Consider the following 21,394-nt stretch of genomic DNA (forward strand, 5'->3'; position numbering starts at 1 on the left):
TTTCTGTGATAAGCTAATATCAGCCAATAATATTGGCCCACCCATTTATCAGCCAGGCTCTAAAGCTGTCTCTGCCTCTATAGGATGTGTCTTTTGGTGCGTTCTTTGCTCCAGAGTGCACAGCATTTGCAGTACCATTAGGACGCCCATTTTCAGCATCACTGACCCCAGTGGGAATTGACCCGGTAGCCTTTGCAGTGCTAGTGCTTTGCTCCTCCTGGCAGTAAAGTTAAGGTACACTCAGCTCTCAGAACACAGGAGCATCTACTGTCATTATCCAAGCCCAGAGAAAACCTGTGAGGCAGTTATTTGGGGACAATTTTTTGCTGGGCGGTGGTCAATGTTTACATGACAGCATTCTGACTCTCAAATATAAAACATCCTCTCCCCACAGTGTCCACGCACTCAGTGGGCTGGTTTTCATTAACTGAGGACAGAAAGGATATTACACCGATGAGTTGTTTTATTCTTATCTGTGGGTATATTTTAACTCAGAAAGCAGTCTCCCAACGGGATGCCAGGGGCTGCATCCCATTTCTCATGCAAACTAGAAACTGGATGAGCCTTTCCCTGGGCTAGGAGCTGAGAATCAGTCAGTGGGGTTGTTCAGACATTTCCATGGTGTGATGGTTTGTAATTCAAAATGGGTGGAGGCAGGACATTCTTCACTGAAGTTTCTGCTCAGTATGTACTCTTCACCAAAGTATTTTTTCTTAGTAGATTAGATTTGAAAATAGTGATTGTCCATTTGCTTTAATCTGAATATTCCTCTTTCTGTCCTAGATACTGGATTTGCGTGTGCGCATAAAGAAGCATCCGGGTTAAAATCACCACCTCTGGCAGTCATGAGGAATAGAGGGTATGTATTGACATCTCTTAAGATTTGGACACACTACATGATTTTCAGATCTCTGTACAGTTCACCATACACAACTTTCAGTCTCGTAATCTGGTGTTTTGAAGTTGTTGTTTTTAGACTACATGACTGATCAGCAGTAGGGGGTCACACACTACAAGATCTTTCACAAAGAGTCTGTCTGGTCTCCAAATGTTTCATCAGGAGTCATTAATAACACCAATAATAACAAGCAGATCATGTTTATTGAGGAAAGTAGTTTAAAAACATGCACAAAGGGCAAGCATAAAATAAGCTGACAATTAGCCGGATCAGCCAGGGTCAGTAATCAGTACACACATTATTAAAGCATTAATCAAACTAGTAACTAACAGCACTCAACGTCATACAATCTTATCGTACTTTAACAGTTACCTAGTGTTTCTGTAGTGGTGACAAAACATTACAAAATAAAATATATTATCAGTTTAAATTCAGTTACAAGCTCCCTGCACCAAACTTCCTTTAAGAAATAAAGAAAACATTTTAACAATTCCTAATGTATCTGTAAAAACTCTAGAAACACGAGGTATAGGGCTGTTGACAGTCTTCTTGTCAGTTCAGCATCAATATAATCCATAAACTAACTTCACCTCAGCATGTTCAGCCTCTGTATAGCTATAATGAAAAATATACATTATTGATTTAAATGAATAGTAAAATTTCAAATAGAAGCATGTTAGGTACAGTACTCATTATTCAGAAGCATTATATGATTCGTGAGGAGGCCACTGATAACAGGGTGGTCATGGCCCCCATGGCCACCCTTTGGTAGTGCCACTGTATGAGGACAGGTAAACAGGTAAACAAACCAATATTCTGAAAAAGTAAAGGCCATTAGAATCCAGAATGATCTGTAACAGTTGGCACACTGTAGACACTGAAATGTAGCGTGACACCAGAGAAGAAACATTACACTAAACTAAGATGCATTCCATCATCTCTGGTGATCTGAATAAAACATAAACATAACATAATTGGTTATTTGGTAATTTAATTCTGTTCTTTCTCTGTTTGAATTTATTGTAAATATATTTGGGTTGTTGACAGCTAGTTGGACACCACCCTGTGTGCTTGGAAATTTTTTCTGACATTTACTCCACGGATGTCTAGAAAAAATGCCTGCACCCAAGCTGCTTTTTACAAAAATGAAAATAAAAATAACTGCCTGTCTGTAATCATTTTTGTCTGTTGCTTGCTCTTTTGAGCATATTACACAAATAAACTACTTAATAGTTTAGTAAATTGGCTTTTTGTAGTCCGTTCTCCACCACACTGCTGTCTGCCTCTTCCCCACAGCTCAGCAGAGTGGGGGAGAGACAGACAGTGGAGATTTGGAGAGTTGATGTAGCTGTGCATTAAAGCTTTACGAGTAAAAACACCTGTGTGAAAGCTGAGGTAAAACAAAGGATCAAATCTGGCTCTACATAGTTCAGTATAGGCAAGATCCGATTGGGACATCCCTAATTTACACTAAACAGTTGAACAATTCAGCAATTAAAGCTGTAGTAGGTAATTTTTAGAAAAATAACATTTTGTAATATTTGCTGAAACTTTCACTATATCCTGAGAGAACAACATGAGACAGATAATATGTATCTGAAAATCTGCGTACTCTTGCTTTGTTAGCTGGCATCGCAACTGGCAACCAGATCTGGAATGCATGCAACGTGGCTGGGTGGCAGCTAACTTTAGCTTGCTTGCTCGCTAACGTGTGGATAGTGGGCCAATGCTTAAATCCAAACTGGCTTAGTTTAGTTCTTAACCCGGCTTTCTTCGTTGGGCAGTTGCACCATTTGTGGTGGCGTTTGATTCGGCAAGGTGGTCGGAAGATGCTGTGGGCATTGTAGTGCCTCATCTCAAGGCACTTAATACAATCCAACGTTGATACGTGTATTTCTGCCTTAGGCTGTCGTCTACTTCTTAGAGCTATGATAAAGTTTATATCAACTGCTGTTTCCAAGGTCATGACCGAACTGTCAATATAACCTTTAGGTTTGTTTTCTTCATGGGCTTCCCGGTGCAAATAAACTAATTAGGAAGTAGATAGAGTAAATATTTGTATAAAGGTTACATTTTTATCCCTTTTTAATTCAGGAACAGTCCTAGAAGCTACAACCTATGCTTGTGGACTGTACTTATATTGCGCCTTTCTAGTCTTCCAACCTCTCAAAGCGTTACAACACTACATGCCACATTCACCCATTCATACACATTCACACCGATGCACATCATGGGGAGCAATTTTGGGTTCAGTATCTTGCTCAAGGACACTTCGGAATGCAGCAGGAGGAGCCAGTTAGTGGATGACCCCCTCTACGTCCTGATCCACAGCCGTCCATTGAACGTTGACGACTCAGACTGATAAATTAGTCTAGTATAATCTCTGGCTGGTACACAGTAGGTGATTGTACTTCCCTATCTGACCTTGGCTTTTGACATTGCCCTGTTTACCTGTCCTGCTTAGATGGCTGATGAGACCTGCCGCTGCTTTGCCTGGCACGTGCTGTTAGTTTAGTACCAACTTCAGTTGGATGGGGGTAGAGTTGAGCGTAGGTAGGCAGAGCAGTAAATCCACACCGAACCTATCCATCAACGTGCCCGTGCGGCTGCTCTCTCCCTCCCTCTCCCTGCCGCTTTCCCTCCAGCTTAGCTGAGCTACGTCCCTCCTTATACACGTTCCGTGGCACATGATTAATCCTACCTCTCATATCTCTTCGCATGTGTCAGCACCTTCGCTGCTTTATAGGCTTATACTGAAATGAAGTGACAATTCCGCTCTGAAATATCACCAAATTAAGACTGCTGGCATGTGTAAACAACGCAAATATACACCAAAACCCATAAATCAAATGCAGGGCGATGCCTAACTCTCCTATTAAAACTTTGTTGACCCTGTAATATTGAAAGGTTGTTTTGTGTGGTTGAGCCTTTTTAGCTGATTCTACATTAGTCATCTTTCAGCTTCTCTCAGCTGACGACTCATTATTGATGATATTTGTGATGTTGTGTGCAATAGTTCTTGAAAAATTGTATTCATAAATCACACAGGGATTTATTGCAGTGTCGCAAAATAAACACAGGCATTTGGTAGGTCTTAACGAGCCATTTCACGGATACGATTGCTATTATGTGCAGGAGAATAGTATGAGTCCAGTAACTGAGATATCGGTACCACTGCATTTATGTGCAGGAGAATAATATAAGTAACTGAAAAATACGCTGAAAATACAAAAAATAAAAGACACCATTCTTGAAAAAGTTTATGTGTTTTTATGGTCTTTTGGTTACACACTTTACTTGCTTGAAGTTGAACTCACTTTTTGTTTAAGGAAAAATAAATTATAATGTGGATACCGTGCATATTTACATTTTTTTTAAATGATTGTTTAAGTATCGTGCATTGAGCATAGTGGACAAAGCTTCCAAGTCTGTTAAAAGTAAAGCCAACACCACAGTACTCCTTTTTTAAACGAACCCACATTTGGTTGACATTTGGGAGGGCCCATTTTGCTACAGGTTTGTACAGCACATGGGAAGTGGAAGCTAGTTAAGTACAGCTATGTTAAGTAGCTGCCCCTTTCCAAACTGTGGTAGGTGTACCAGTAATAAATACCAAAATACTAAAACTACTTTTGTTACATTTTCCTTTCCTGTAATATTTTGTTGTTCGTATGTTGTTCATGCACGTAGCGTGCACATACATGCATTAGTTAGGAGCTAAACTGTAAAGGTAAAATAGTAAGCAGAGGTAATATGAATGATTCAAATACCTGTTGCTCCAAACAGGAAATACTGGGAAGACAAGTACGGACCAGGAGTACCCCATTTCTAACAAATCAGTTCTGGTTCCTGTACCGTTTCCAGATTCAGGATTCACCTGTCTGTACTTGAATAGGGTTGGCGTACACTACTGTATTTCAGTGTTGGTCATAATGGTGGGACTTAGACTGTTATGTCAATGGTAGCTTAGTCATTGACAACTTCCGCACACTCAATATTATGTTGATCCCACATTAAACATTAAACATACCAGGGTTGCTAACTTTGGGCACCTAGCTGGAGAAGGATTTTGATCACATGGGCTTAATCACATGTACACACACTTAAATTACAGGCACATATTTGGACTCTATTCATAATCCGGATCTAAACAAGCTTACACATAACAGGTGGTGGGAACAGGAGCCTAGGTCCAAGATTTGAGGATATGGCCTGATTGCACCACTACGAGACTTCTACTCAGAAATCCACAATATTAGATATAGACACAATACAGACACAAAACAATAGATACCCTAACCCAATAAAGGGCACCAAGGTTGGTGGCGCCCTGATAGCTCACCTGGTAGAGCTGGCTCCCAGTGTACCAAGGCAGAGTCCTTGCTGCGACGGCCATGGCTTCAACTCCGACCGGTGGCCTTTTTCTGCATATCATCCCCTCTCTCCCACCTTTTCCTGTCACTCTGCAGTTGTCACTATTAATTAAAGGCAATCAGTCAAAGATCTTCCAATATCAAAACTACAATTTATTGAATATTCAAAAGTAGCAAGAACCAATAATACATGAAATGAAACAAAAGAACACACACACAGTCAAATCTGTCCACACTTATTCACTTAGCCAAATATATTATTTGGCGTGAGAATTGTTTGGGCATTGTGAGAGCGCGAGACTGAAGGTGTAAGCCTCTCACACGCCAGAAGCGAGAGAGTTGGCAACCCTGATTGTACAATGGGGGGGTGGGGTGGCTAGCGTTAGCACTTTAGTCCATGGCTGTTGCCCAAACTCACAGCAATGAGTAGTCCTGTAACTTCAGCACTCCATACGTGACACTCCATATCACAACACAATGTAATGACCGTGCAGAGCAACATATATATAGAGTTCTATAACCACAGCCGCTAACAGCATCAGCCGTCAAGCTGGTAACTGCATGTTGAGCTGTTGGAATTTTATCATTCTTAGTGCCTGCCCACACAGATATTCCACTAATCAAATGACGGCACTGACAGCTTCAGTCGGGTCTTTCAAATTACACGAGTCAAAGCAAACTCCCAAAATATATGAGGCTGTGTATTGTCAAGAAACTGGCGATACGATATATTTTATTATACACACTGTAAAATCTGATAAGTTAGTTCAACTCAAAGTGTTCAAGGAAACCAACTGCCTTTAAATTTATTACCTCAAACAATTTAAGCATGAAAAAATATTTTGAGTACAGCAACAGTAACTCAAGTATTTATTGTTAAGGTAACTTGTACCAATTTCATTCAGTTTATTGAACTTAAAACTAGTAAGTATATTACACTAATTTGCTAACTTATTTAAAATGTGTTAGTTATCTGAATAAAGTACGACTATCTTTACCACTTAAGTTGAATTTAAGCAAATTATTACATTACCTGTCAGAACAGCTGGTGTATAATAAAAAACAATTTACGATTAATCAATTATCAAAATGGTAGCCAATTAATTTTGGGGCTTTGGGGCTTATGTTTTTGTAATGAGATAAAGTCAACTTTGAGATCAATCAATGGAACAATTATAGTTATATTATATCACCAATTATATAACCAAGTACTGCAGTGTACTTAAAAAAACTGAGTTAGTATTTCAATAATTCATTTTTGAGTTGGGCTCATTAATGGGAATTTTTTTAAATTAAGTTATTGTTTACTTCCTCTATTAAGATGTTGTTAAGATTTACAGTGTAGGGGTTATGATTTAATATAATATATTGACATATTTAAAACATCTGTCACAGTATAAAGGACACACCGCCATCCATAAAATCTGAGTAAAAAAAGTTTATATTCATCACAGTCACTGTAACATACAACATCGTAGCCCTCAGTTTACGTTTACAACACTCCTGCCTTGTGGTTGGGGGGGTTGAACACAAAAAGTGTTTTTGAGAATCGAAACAATAAAATATAATAATATAATATAATAATATAGCAATACGATATTTTTCAATATTTTCTAACACCCCTAAGAATATATACTGTATACGGATTACAGAGCTGAAATTAATTTTGATTTTAGTGGAACTATGACAACATCAAGCCCTCCTACATATGATCCATTTATGGCAATTAAGTTTGTGTCAGAATTACAGCAAAGAATCCTTCTTAGTTTGAAGTAGCAGAAGTTTTGGATGTTTATATAGGAAGTGAGACACTTGAATGGAAAGAGGTAGGAAGACTATCTCTGGAGCTGTGGAGACACGTGTGTGCAGGCTGCTGGGGACGAGACAGCCGGAGAGCTCTCTGAAAAACCATAACTGGCTCCTGGCTTCTGAGGCTGACTCGCCTGCATATGCATGAAGTCAAACGTTGTGAGCGCACGGAATAGATTGAAAGGAAATATGACAAGCTTCGTCGTACAAGTGCGCACGTATGGGCTCAAGATAATGCCCACATGCGCACACACACACACACACACACACACACACACACACACACACACACACACACCTACTCAAATGTAAGGCACAGCTCTGAAACCAGCTGTTCCACTGTGTTTAAATTATCACCTGTCAGCACAAATTTAGCCTGCTTTTGAAGGGGCTGGAATTTAAATTTTCAGATCTGCCATAGAAATCACCATCACCCCTCCTTCCCGCGCTGTCATCCATCATAAAGTACAGGCAATGGAGGCCCAGCCATCAATTTCCCTCATTTCCTTTTTAAGATCACAGGGATTTGGTTCTTACTCAGGCAGCTCTGCACAATGACTGAAGACAGAGAAGGAAAAAAATGTTTTAATAAAATAATATATAAACTACTATGACACAGTATATATCTCTTTCTCTTTATTTTACGTTTAAATAACATACATTTTCTCTTAATAAATCAAGATATTGTCTCTTTTCTCATACTTTGCAAATTCGGTTCCAGCGGTTACGATTCAATATATCGCGATAAATTGCAATATTGCAATATTGCAAGTAAGGTGATATATTGATTTAAAAAATAATAATTTCAGGAACACACCAGCATATGCATAAAATCTGAGTAAAAAAATTGTTTTCATAGTTAACTTCACTCACTTCTCAAATGGGCCATAACTTTCCTAATCCTCGTGTTGTTGCATTTGCAGTTGTGTTTTTTGTTAATGTACTAATTTGCAAAGCATTTCGGATACGCAGTTCATTCAACACGTACAGGCCACCATACATATGGCCTTTCAAGACTACATTCAGAGAGGTAGAATAGAGAGAGAAATGGGTTTGTGAGTCATTTATCACTTTACATTACCTTGAGCCATATTAGTATTTCTAATTAACTGATCAAGCACACAGGAGCAGCCAGGCCATTGGTCTTTGGCCGTGTGGTGAGTGAGGTTTGCATCTTTCTCCCAGCAGCCCCGGAGATGAAAGAAGATCAATAGCGCACCTCCTCAGAGGAATCATCATTTTGATCCTGCTTGTGACTCTGACTCCTGCCTGTCCTCGCTCAAGCCTCTGCCTTCTGTGTAGGCCACTGGCAGTGAGCAAGTGGTAATAACTATAATGACACAATTACTTCTAATTCAATGCAAATGTCACGCCGTGGCAAGCCTTACACCCACAGCGCTCCATCAGCTCCAGGGCATCAAATAAGTCCGTCCTGTTGTGGCTTAAATGTTCCCAAGTAGCTGTAAAAGGCTGAACACTTCCATCTCCCACACCCCCAGGCATCTAGATATTTCACCCCAACACAATAGAAGATATTGTGTAGTCGGCTTATTTATGGATTGACGCTGTTCCCTTTTAGCTTGCAGGGCAGCGCTTTGCCACGGTCTAATGAGGCAGAAGACAACCTGAAATCAATAGCTGCTCCCAGCGCAATGCAATGAGAGCAGCCCCAACACAGGACTCCAGTAATTAAACGTATTTCAGCATGTATAGCAGCCAGCTGGTTAAAGGTTGGAGAGCAGGAGAGATGTTTTGCAGAGTTTGTGCGAATGTAGGTTAAGTATTTTTTTCTTGTCAAACCTTATCCCCTCCCTACTTTTGCCAGCTGTGAGGTGCTTTCACTCTGCAGGGTAATGTGTCTTCTGGCCTTGTTAGTCTTAATGCATAGAGGTTCAGTGCGTTCCCTGTAGCTGGCTACTTTGGCCTCAATGTAAATGCTTGGTGTAGCACAAATAGTAGCAGCAGTGCAATGTGTTTATGTTGGTGTTTTTACCTTGACAAATCGACAATGGATTGTCCCGCTCACCGATCTACGGATAGTAGTGTTGGAGGTTTTGGAATCATTTTTCTTCTCTGGAAATTGGCATCTGAAAGATTTCTTTTGACGACCTCAGTGTTCCTCAACAAAGCAGCAAGTCTTAGTTGATAGTGTAATACTATAGATTGTCACCGGCATCAGCTTTTATGCTCCTATCTAGAGTCAGTATTTGCTTTGTCTGCTCTGGGCTACTGTAGAAATATGTTTTTTCAACATGGCGTCCTCCATGAAAGGCAACCTGGGGCATCTGTATATCTAAAAGGTTTATTCTAAGGTAACAAATACACAACAATTCCTATATTCAGGTGATTATATACTAATGAAAACATACCTATGAATATTATATTCTAGTCAGTCTGATATGACTAATGGCATTAAACACTACAATACACATCAGCTTTAGCCTACTTTGCTCAGAAAAAGAAGCTAGTCATATGTAAAGAGGCATATGCAACATAATCTTCAATCTAAATGCTTCACTATGTTCACTAGCTAGTTGTTAAAGGTCCAGTGTGTAACATTTAAGAGGATCTATTGTCAGAAATTGTATATAATATTCATTCAAGTATGTTTCCATAAGTGTATAATCATCTGAGATTAAGAATCTTTGTGCTTTTGTTACCTTAGAATGATGTTTTGGAGCGGGTCCTCTTCTGTCAAACTGCCATGTTTCTACAGTAGCCCAGAATGGACAAACTAAACACTGGCTCTAGATAGGGATTTCATTGTTTTTCGCGACTTTCATGGCTACCTTTTGTTTCTACTTCACGCTCAAGGGCTTTCAGTTGGTTGCAATTTGCAACTTCACCGCTAGACGCCAGTGAATCCTACACACTGGTCCTTTAAATTTGTCTATGTGCTGCTTGGTACTACCTCAGTATAAGCTGTAATATCTTATTAAGACAAAGTTAGATATATTTTCTTAAAAACAGACTACTTTTCTAATGCAAAACATGCTTGACAAGGTTATTTTTCTTTTTAGACAAAAAATAAGACTTACATCCCAGACACAAGACATTTTTACTTTCTTGAGATTCTTTTTTTGCAGTGTAGTTTTAACCAACACAGGGGGTAAATTAGACATGTCCACCACAGTCTCCCAGGTAAACTAAGCTAATATTTCTCTTTCAAATGATTTATTGATATTGCTTTTTACAAGCAGGCTATTATTGGGGAGATGATTCACCTTCTGTAAAGTTGTGAAATAAGTGGCAGAAATACAGAGATAAAAGCCACACAAATGCAATATCCAGGGCTGTTTCCTCAGGCTGTGTGGCTTTTTATTGTTGCATATCGCCGCCGGGCAACTCAGGCAAGCTGCTGGTATCGGGTCGTAATTGAAGTTGATATTAAAAGACAAGAGCAATGCGTAAGTCATGAGAGGAACGCAGCGGGGTCATCTCAGCCAAATGACACGCCGATGTAGCTGCAGTCACCTTCCCTCTATACTTGACAAACGGCTGCTACCAGGCTACACAGGCAGCAAAACACATACATAAAGCACTGCCCTTCACACAAGCCCTTGACTTCAGCGCTTTGGCATAATGGCATTGTCACCACTTAAGATGTACTCGCAGGACAATAACTCGAAGGAGAGGGTAAAATGTGAAATGACATCAACTTCACCTCGAGCTGTTTGTGCGATACATGAAGGGTAACTGCTGCATTACTGGAACACCTGCCGGGCATGGGACGCTTTATAGCCCTCACCCATCATTTTTCAGCAACATTAATTTTTTGGCCATGCTGATTTCAGCCTGCATCGTGCTGACAACGTGATTCCTGGAGAAAATAGAAAGCAGTGTAGTTATGAAAATCCTAAACAAGAAGTGTGCAACAACAGTAAGTTCATATAATATTTGTGCATAAGTCACTGATGTAGCTGAGTGTAATCCCAATAGTCACACATTCCAAGAGACAAAGAAAATATATTCCCGCCTTGCACTGCATCATATGGTTGTTATGACTCAGTCTATTTCTAGGATCATGTTCTGTAAAATGGGTGGAGTGGGTTCACTATAATCTGTCATAGTGGGCTAATAATGTCATCCTCCTCCAGCAGCACAACTCCCAAAGCAGAGTGTTTGCGTAAAATATGCACAGTGCAAACGTTTAGTTTAACAAGAGATTGAACCTTTAAGTTATTCTATGATAAATAATACAAGTTCAGTCCAGTTTAACTTCTTTTATATGCTTCGATACACTCGTCTTTGCTTCGGAAAGTGTAGAGCACTTTTGGCTAATCTGATTAAAGCTCCATTTTTACTTTAGGTGGCTTTAAAATGTGATTAAATTCATATTGTAGAGATGCTGCACGTCTCAGACCGCCTGCTGGAATTACATTTCCAGCTGTGCTTTGTGTCAGTTAACGCTGACATCAAGTCCAGCATGTGGTTGGCGTGACATCGCAGCATCGACATGTTTACTTCAGTTTACTTCAAGAGAACCAGGTCTTTGGTTCTCAGTTCCTATTTATAGCTACATTTAATCATATTTTAGTAGGAAGCCTGCCTGTGTCTTGATCAGCTTCTGTTTTAATTTGCTGTAATCCTGTTTGCCTGAAAATGGCTCCTTCCTCCCCTTGATGAATTCAGTATAATCTACATTTCTACAGCACTAATTCCATCATTACAATAACAGAGTCATGTCATGATCACCACTCTGCTGCTTTGAGGTTTTTCTTTTCCCGCAGTAATGCTTTTCGCACACTGTAGCTTACCTGGAGTCCTTACCTCAGGGGCCTGAGTTTGATTCCAATCTGCGGCCCTTTGCTGCATGTCTCCCCTCTTTTCCTGTCTATCTTCAGCTGTCCTATCAAAATAAAGGCATTAAAAAACCCAACAAATATATATATATTAAAAAAAGCTGTTTGGTAGAAATATTTGTAATATTCTTTGGATGTCCATTCTGATTGTGTGTTATCTTTGATGTGCAGTGATGTAATAGGTGGCTGTGGGAATGAATGGTTGATTAAGCACAGCCTATATAAGCTTTGTATGCAATGTAATGTCAGGAACCTGATTATTTGAGGGTTTTAATTGGAAAACATCTGCAAGTGTTGAGTTCCATTGGGGGTATCTCAACAGCGCTCACAAAAATGGTTAAGTAGAAGCTCTTTGAATTATTTAAGACTATTCAAAACAGAAACTGTCTGCAGCAGAGAGAGTGGTGAGGTCTTACATAACTCTGTTGTTATACTGATGGAATTATTTTTGTTAAATCCAGGTAATTCCACACAATGTTTATTACCTGGGCTTCATTAGCGATGAGCCTTTATTTCTTTCTGCTGACCACAGCATTATTTATTTTATCTTCAATCAAAAATCAGTTGTTCTTCCTGTTCCTACAACGTGATGTTTGAGCTTCACTGTGCAGAATGATTTACGTGCAGTTTGACACTAGAAGGATGTATTTGATTTTGGAAAGTTTCTCTGCGCTCACCTTAAATTTTAGTTTAAGATGTTTGCGAACTGGCAGGAATTTGTGATGTGCCAGTCAATAAACTAAAAAAGTGTGATGTAGAATTTCAAAGCCTGTAGGTCACAGACCCTGAGAATGGACTTCAGTGATGCAGGAGATATTCACGATTATCACGATAATGGAAATTCACCACGATAAAGTGTGTTTTTATCACGATGCACAATACTATCGTATATCATCCCATCCCTCCACCCCCTACCTCCATTAAGGACCACTTACCAAGTGGCAGCATTTGACAACTTAGAAGTGAGACTGGGTTGGTATGCTTTTTGAAATGCTACTTCATAGGCAGAAGAAAGAAAGAAATTAGATTTTAGCATTCAGCACATAAAGGAATGTGCTATGAGCGCGAGGCATTTGTCATTGTCTCCAACAAGTGTATTTGAAGTGATACTTTGGAGATTAAAAACAGCCTATAGGTAGCTTAACCATGCTTTGTGAGTGCCATATTCATCCACAAACGACATTGGCGGGGGGCTTTACCATTCAACATCAACATATCTCATCTATTATTCATGGCTCTTGTACTTGCTGCAGTCTTCATTGGCTGTAACAAGGCTTTTCAATTCCGTCTCCCCCTGCTCTGACGGCCGTGCCCCCGCACACATGCACACACCACGCCTGCCATGTGAAATTGTGGATTTCGCCTAGTTAATGCAGTCATATGAATTATTAATTGTAATAAGTGGAGCTTCCAGGCTCTGTGTTTTATTGCGTCCTCCTTCACTGCTCTGTGACATTACAGAAATGGCAAACGTGTCCGGGACAGACTGAGCCCATTAATAACAGAGCTGAGCTCTGTTGCATCTGCGACTGTACACCTCTCCCAACTTCCAGCGTCTGGCTGTGTGGGATCTGGAGCATTTTAATGGATCCCCCTCCAACCCCTGTATTATAATCTTATGAAGTGTTTATTTAAGGGCAACAAGAATGCTTTTAAGAGCACAAAGGTTATTTGCACCAAATTAAGCGGCAGTACGTATAGCTCCAGCCAATGCAAATTTGTGAACCTCTCAAGATCGGTAAATGTTACACTATGTCGCCTCCTTCACAGCTTTAACTATCTCTTACAATAAATGCATTTTCATCTGTGGTGTCTTTCTCTGAAGATAAAGCCAGATTTATTTTTGTTTTGATGGATTCTTCCCCTTATTGTCAATTAGATAAATGGTTTCTCATATGAAATTATAATTCAGAGAGGGACCTGCACCTCATGTCCCAGCTAATTAGGGATCAGAGCAGAGGCAGGACAAAGGCAAACTCTGTGATTTATTACCCTCTTCTACTAAATGAGCTCTCGTATGCTAAGGTCTTCTGAAGCTAATATAATCCTTAGTTAAGGAAAGTACAACCTATTGACAGAGACACGAAACCCCACTCATATACTGCACATATGGGGTTCTTTATTCATTAAGTGCACCTGTTTTCAGAAACGTGAGAAACTGTTCCAGGGTCAGGTAGACTCAGTGCACAGAGTCTGTTTGCAGTTGCACAAACAGCAAGGATGAATAAATATTTCATTCTGTCTTGAGTGGCATTCCAAGAACAGCAAAGCAGGTGTATGTATCTATATTTGGATGCATTATTAATAGAGAATCAGTATTGAAAGCATGTAGTAAACGGTATGCTCCAGGCTCCATCTTTCTGCTGAATACAGAAGGTGGTTTTTAATTGGCTGTTCAAGAATTATGTACAGGTTTAAATGTTTAAATGTATAATACAGACACATTTAAGGTTGTGAGCAAACACCCCTTGGCTAAGCTCTGACCCCTTATTTACACCTTGGAATCGAGCACTTAAACAATAGGTCCTTGATTTCAGACAGAGGTAGACAAAAGTCAGTGTTTCCCACTAAAACATATTCTGTTTATTCTTGAGACCTAATAAAGGTCTTGAGTGCATTTCCCATTCTAACCTACATTGTTTCAGTGCTGGTTTTTGTGGTCCTCCTCTTTATCTTTTCTTTACACATCGCTGTGTTTCTTGGTGTGTTGCTGCAACCCGCTGTAAATCAGTGGAATAGCCTGAAAAATATAGTACATTGCGTAGCTGCACGCAAGTTGGAAAGCATGTTCATCGTTGTGCACGTGCACAAAGTTGAATATTTAAACTCCTGTTACCTCCATTTTGGTCTCCACTAACTTTAGAGAAAATTTGCTGCAGTTTGACTTTTTTCACTACTGCTAACTTTGCTATTGTTGCAGGGCAGATAGTGTACAATGGTTCTTTTTTTTAAGAAGCCTTAGAACTGAAGGGAACTGCAGAGTGACACCTTTCACATGACACAGCCGTTTGATCCATTGTTCTTTTGAGAAAGATTGACTGGCTCAGCTTTAAACCTCAATCTTTCTTTATTATTTAATCAGTCTTCTTTTGACATGTCTGTCATCAAACTATCATGCGCTGTTTTTTCTGTGTTGCCTCTTCTCTGGACTGACATCTCTTTGGACGTGTCAGTTCATACTTCAGCGATGCCAGGGTAAGTCTATGGACGGAGACTCAGTGAAATGGACATGTGAAGAGGAATCTGCCTAACCAAGCAGAGCTCCCTGCCCCGACTGGCAACAGTCGACTGGCTCCATGAGCAGATGATGGGCAGCTCATTGCCACTTTCTCCACTCTTACAGTACTGAAGTGGGTTCCTGTAGAGTATTTGAAAAAGCTCTCTGGTAGTTTTTTGACTACCTTTACATTTCACCTCCTACTTAAACCATTTTAGACATAAAGTGCACTTCCAGAGTCAGCTCATCTTTCAGGGACATCTTTAACAGCTTTATGAACAGATAAACTGCTTCCTTTGGGCAACACAAAGCTGTTTTTGTCCCTTGGTGTTTTTGCCCATATTTCCTAACACCCTTGTGGTGTATTTACGGCCATTTACCATTCAAGTGCCTCTCTGTGATAAATTTTCTCCTCACTGATGCAGAGTGGGAGCTGGCAGAGTGCACACACACAAACATCCTGACTTTGAGTGTCTTTCCTCTGCCTATAAAAGTCTGCATCCAGATGTGCCCCACCCTCTGTGGAAAACTCAATGCCAGTTTTCCCACAGGATAGAGAGGAAAATATGCTGATCCCTGAATCAGCAGTGTCCACCCACATCCAGAGAGGATACTGTACACACAGCACTGCATCAGAACATACTAACATTCAGTCACTTAAACACTTTATTTATCTGTGCTAAAGATATTCCTCAGATTCTTATATAATGCTATTAAATAATGTTCAGTATATACTGTGTATATATTCATATATTGTATCCAATAAATGTTTTTGGAGTCATTTGGCAATGGCTGTAGAGGTTCATGTAGGTGAAAGGCTATGAAATTTGAATGACTAATGTATTGTAGGTATAAATGATTTAATAGTCTATCAAAATATATAAATACATATACACTACTGTATATGTATATGTATATATATATATATATATATATATATAATGCATTAGCTAACTTGCTAAGCTAATTAATGCTAATACCCCAAATTGTGTGTAATGGTAGGCCTCATAATTTGGTCACATTAGCCTATGACAGTGGTTCCCAACCTGGGGGTTGCCAAAGCTTCATGGGGCGAGTCACAAGGCCTAGAAAACTTGAAACATATACACAGTAGGTCCATATCTCAGCATTTGGTTCACTTCTGTGAAGAAATGTAAATGTAAAGTAAATTATCTAATAGAACAATGGCAAAGCATCGGATAGAAGAAAACACTGAATTTGTAAAAAAAGAAATGATTGTTAAATATTATCTAAAAAAAACAGACAAGACAGAATTATAAATTATAAAAAGTTTCTTAAACAGGAAATACCCTGATCAAAAAAAATTTTTCTGTTCACTCAAGTTCACTGTTTGTGTTCATTGTAGAGTTTTGAATATAATATGAAATATCTATAAATTATGTCACCGTCAGGGGTCATCAGTTTACTGAATAATAGAAAGGGGCCCCTTCAGGAAAAAGGTTGGGAACCACTGACCTATGCCAATCATGTTATCTGACATTGGCGTATGAAAAGCTGACACCGAATGCTTGGTGAAATTCTTAGTCTTCTTTACTCACGCTTACCAGATGTTTCTACATCTAAATTGGGAAATCAGGAAACCTTTTTAGACTGTATGTTTTGCCAAGAGTTAGACAAGAAGATCAATACCACTTTCATATCTCTGCAATACATACTGAGCTGCAATCAGGATGTGGTTAGCCTAGCTTAGCATTAACACAGGAAGCAGGGAGGACCAGCTGGCCTTGTTCTTTCCTTTGTTAAAAAATATGCCTATATACCATATACCATATACTAAATACCGTATAACAACAACACCTCTAAAGCTCACAAATTTAACAGATTATATGCTGTTGTTTGATACATACTCCATCTTTATATATGTCGATGGGAATGACTAACAAAGATGGTTTTGGTGAGTTTTATTTTGTTTCTGTCCAGTTTGGAGTGTGTTTTATGATTATCTGCTTGGTAAAATTACTGGTTACAGCTCTACAGCTCTTACAGCTCTAGCTCAAAATGGTGCTCTAGTGCGACATCTAGTGGCAAGTGACTTATTTATAACCTTTTAATTGAATAATTATATTTATTTAAATTTTTGACTGTATTTTATTCAGGCAAAGTTGGTACAAAAACTCAAATATCGTAAAAAAAATATTATTTAAATGAAAATTTGAAAATCAAGCCATAATATTCCTTGATATTTTTCACACTTTGATGGTTTGATATTCAAAAATACACCCACTAGCATTGAGGCTCACTAATTTACATATGTTACTTTTGTTAAATCCGTTCACAAACGGAAAGGGAGAATTTGTGGTTTCATATCATGATTGACAGCTGAGCCCTGCTCGCAATTGGGTTGGCCGGGTGTATGGACGTCCGATCTTTACTACGCAGACTCTGGCTACAAATGGCGAAAGATAGCAGCAGATGTACCTGGGATAATTTGGCTTTATTTTTGTATAGTGAGAGGAAGTGGAGACCAAGTTACATGAGAAAATAGCTGCAAAAATGTCCTGCTATGGCTGCCATGTAACGTTAGCTATACCTTGGGGACAAATGCATTTATTTCGTCCAATAAAAGTTTTGTTTGTTTTTTAAAACGACAACTAGAAGTGATCACAAATTGGTGAATGAACTTCTATGAAGATGTAGTAATCCAGTAGGAATCAGGTTGAGGAGCTTTTCAACTTTTATGGATCAGACTGATGAAATGTTGTCATTGTGTATAAATAATATTATGTTGCATTTACACAAGAAAGCACTCAAAAACAGAACATTTGCAAGTCATTTTCTAAGTGTTGTACTGGGATCCATCACTGCCCTGCAAGACATTCCAGTCAGGCACCATACCAGAGTGACCTAGTGTTAATACAGATACAGGCCAATATCAGAAAGGTCACTGATTTGATTGCTGCGACAGACAACGGCTGTGTGTGCTGTCACTGTGTCCTTGAGCAAGACGCTGCACTGCTTCCCGTTCACTTCCCTGTACGTCTCTGTGAATCAGTCTCAGCCGAATGCAGATGTAATTCAGAGGAAGGGTGATCAGCCCAGGCAATCTGTGAGTGACATCGGACAATGATGTGACTTGACAGACTGTGATAGAGATAGAATAGCTCCGGTCTGGAAACTCATGTAGCCAGCGTTAGTCTCAGTATTAACATTATTAACTGTAATACGGATGTGGTGTTCCTATCAGGCAGACACTGGATATTGAATATGAACATGACAACTACCTGGGAGATGTGTTGAATATGATCAGTATCCTTGGAACGGAGCTCATGACCAGAATCAAAGTACCTGGACTTCCTTGGGGCACAACAAGCTTGTTTGGAATGGTTCTACCTTTAGTAGGGGTCAGAATCTCTAGGCACCTCAGTATTTGTTTCTATTCCAAGGGCTACAATGCGATTTAAAAATTATTATCGATGCGTCACAAAATGTTGGTTTTCTATATATAATAGTACTGTGGGACTACTTGCTACTTTTGCTTTTGTATTTGTAATGATGTATAATTAAAATAAGCAGATGAATGTATTTCTATGATCTTTTACCAATAGTTGTGACAAACGGAAGGTTACATTTGCCAACATGTTTCCCAGCATTGCAAAGAACCAACAAGATAAGAAACATAAGTGTGTCTGTAGCTCTATCCTTGTAGTAAACGAACAGTGCACAGACTTCAGCATGTTCTAAATCACTTGATAAAAAGCTGCTACAAAGCTAGGGGATGTATCATTTTTAGTAGGTAAGTCTCTGTAGTTATCTGTACCAACAACAGAAAACAACCTTAAACCTCAAGGTCAAAGTATACTAAAACCTGACAGTCATGGACTTATACTTGAAAAGATAAACACAACAAAATGAACCAAGGGAAATCAACAGTTATGAAAGCCAGAGAATACAAATTGCAGCACCAATTGGCCATCAATAATTCCTGTTTATCACAAATTTGGTTTAACGTTTGTAGTTTTGGCTGCCATTTCTCTCAGTTATTATCTCATTCTACTCATCAGAGTAGTTGCTGACATCTAGGAACACAGTGACATTGCTGCAAGTGGAAGAAACCCAAGCAGTCAGATGATCAGACAGGTTGTAACCAAAGCAATTTAACCAGATTGTGTAAACCACTTTATTTGTAGGTAAACTTAAATTGGGCACATACAAAATGTCAGTAATAATTCCCTCATTGCACAGCAACGGTAACTCAGTCATAGACACCTTTCTGAGTTCAGTCAGAGGCTGAGCTAAATACAGCCAGTATATCGACTGTACAGTTAACTTATAAGTAACTTCTGTGAAATCAATATATTGGCTTTTGGGGCAAATCATGCCCTGTTCTGATGCAGCAGTCAGATTTGTGCGAATGACACAAGGCTTTTTGTCTGAACAAGAGAAACACACAGCACATGAAAATTAAATCTGGGTTAAGTCAACAATGGCAAAAGGGAGGCACACGAGTTTGCTGTGGCAGCAAAAGGCGTTGGCATATGTGTGCTGGCAGTGTAACAGTGAGAAGTCTAAGGCTGTAATGTAGGGGTGTAAGAAAATATAGAAATTATTGTATTGCAATATTTTGTTTTGTGGTATTGTATTGATTCTAAAAAACACAATCGATTAGCTAGATAGCAGTGTTGTAAAGCAGTGAGGGCTATGATGTTGGATTTTACAGGAATAAATACAAATGCAAATCCTATTGATCTGGTTGCATAAAAAAATAACACATAACACAATATATTGAACCCCAGTGTGTAACATTTGAACCACCATGTTTCTACAGTAGCCCAGAATGGACAAACCAAACACTGGCTCTAGATAGGGCCAATTGCGTTTTGTGGCCACCATAGTTTCTCCTACATGCTTGGCAGGCTGAGCTGTATTCAGTTTGTTGCAGTCTGCAACTTCACCGCTAGATGCCACTAAATCCTACACACTGGTCCTTTAATCGATCAGTTGTTTAGTCCGTTAATACAAAAAAAAGTCCTATATTTTTTGGTTGGATAAAACAGCAGTCTGAAACAAAAATATTTCATTAACTGCAATATAAAACTGTGCGAAATAGCAATATATAAAATTTTTTTGTTGATAAAGTTATTGATGGATTTATCTTGTTGTCGGTGAAAAACATCTACAGGTTTCCGCCATCAGACAGTTCATTGCTGTCTGGGAACAAAGCGGTATGCCAAGCAGCCAACTTGGGAAGCAGGTGGTTTGTCGTGAGATCACTGGAGATTAACACGCTCCCTCTGGTCACAATATCAGAACATTCCCAATGTATAAGGATTCAGAGAGGGATGTGACACTGATTATCATTTTTGCGCAAGATCAAATTCATTACTCGTACATGCTTAAGTCAAATCTTGATATTGATATTGACAGTCTCCCATGAGAAAGGTATCAGACCATCTGAACTGTCTGACAAAGGGTTAATGAAACACAGAAGATAGGTATGTCCCGCTGAGCTATACTCCTTGCCAACAGCCTGATGGAGAAATGATTGCGGGCAGCAATAGGCCTCTGCTGAGGGAGGTGGATGAAATTTTAAACACCCATGCTGGCGTCGTCTTTGCAAAGCAGAGCAGAGGGCCTGTCAGAGGGAATCACAAGGTGCTTGATGGCTGGAAACGGTTAAAAGGTTTTTTGCATAAGCACCGCGTGGCTAATGAGCTCCGCGCATATGTCGATGCCTGCCGTAGGGCTGCCAGCACACCTAGAGCCACCTCTGGTTCCCCTTCCCCGCTTCTTCAACAATCCCCAGGACGTCCACACAAGCTGCCAAACCCCCGCTAACATCCTATCTGCGTCAGTGTCACTTACAGTTGAGCGCAGCAGATAGATGCGCCTCGGCTCTAGATATGGTTTCCGAAGGGCGTGCGCATAAAACATCCGTGGCTGAGTCTTTGATTGGGGCCACGCAGCAAGGATGGCCCAAGGTTGCTGCATTTCAAGTCAACAGAGAGGAACTGATCAGAGGCCGAGCTGACGAACGAGGAGGTGAATGGCGTGAGCTGGTTGTTCAGCAGGGAGACATCTCAGCAATCCCTGCAGTGTTTTCATGACTCAGAGTCTCATCACTTACACATTACTCAGCTTTAACCTCTGCCTGCCATGCTCCCCCGCCCCCAGGGCCTCTGCTAGTCCAGCTATGAAATGAGATGGCAAGGTTTTTCCCATGTAGACGGGCTGCCCCTGCTTCAGCCTTAGAGGGATGATGGTGTTGTTTACCCTGGTGTGTGTAAGTGTGTGCATCATTTCATGATAAAATCTGGTCTTCTTATTGCTCTTTCGT

The 21,394-nt window shown here is 39.7% G+C and overlaps 1 protein-coding gene across 1 annotated transcript in view; it reads left to right on the forward strand.

The window, feature by feature from the left end:
• Positions 1-21,394, forward strand: part of LOC127368779 (heparan sulfate glucosamine 3-O-sulfotransferase 5) — a 90,127-nt gene that overhangs the window by 48,937 nt on the left and 19,796 nt on the right. Inside the window, exon 2 of the mRNA XM_051409946.1 lies at positions 784-859. The gene's annotated coding sequence lies outside the window, so the exon portion shown is untranslated. The remainder of the gene's footprint in view (positions 1-783; positions 860-21,394) is intronic.

The sequence above is a fragment of the Dicentrarchus labrax genome, unplaced genomic scaffold, assembly GCF_905237075.1.
Source record: "Dicentrarchus labrax unplaced genomic scaffold, dlabrax2021, whole genome shotgun sequence".
In the NCBI taxonomy this organism is placed as follows: Eukaryota; Metazoa; Chordata; class Actinopteri; family Moronidae; genus Dicentrarchus; species Dicentrarchus labrax.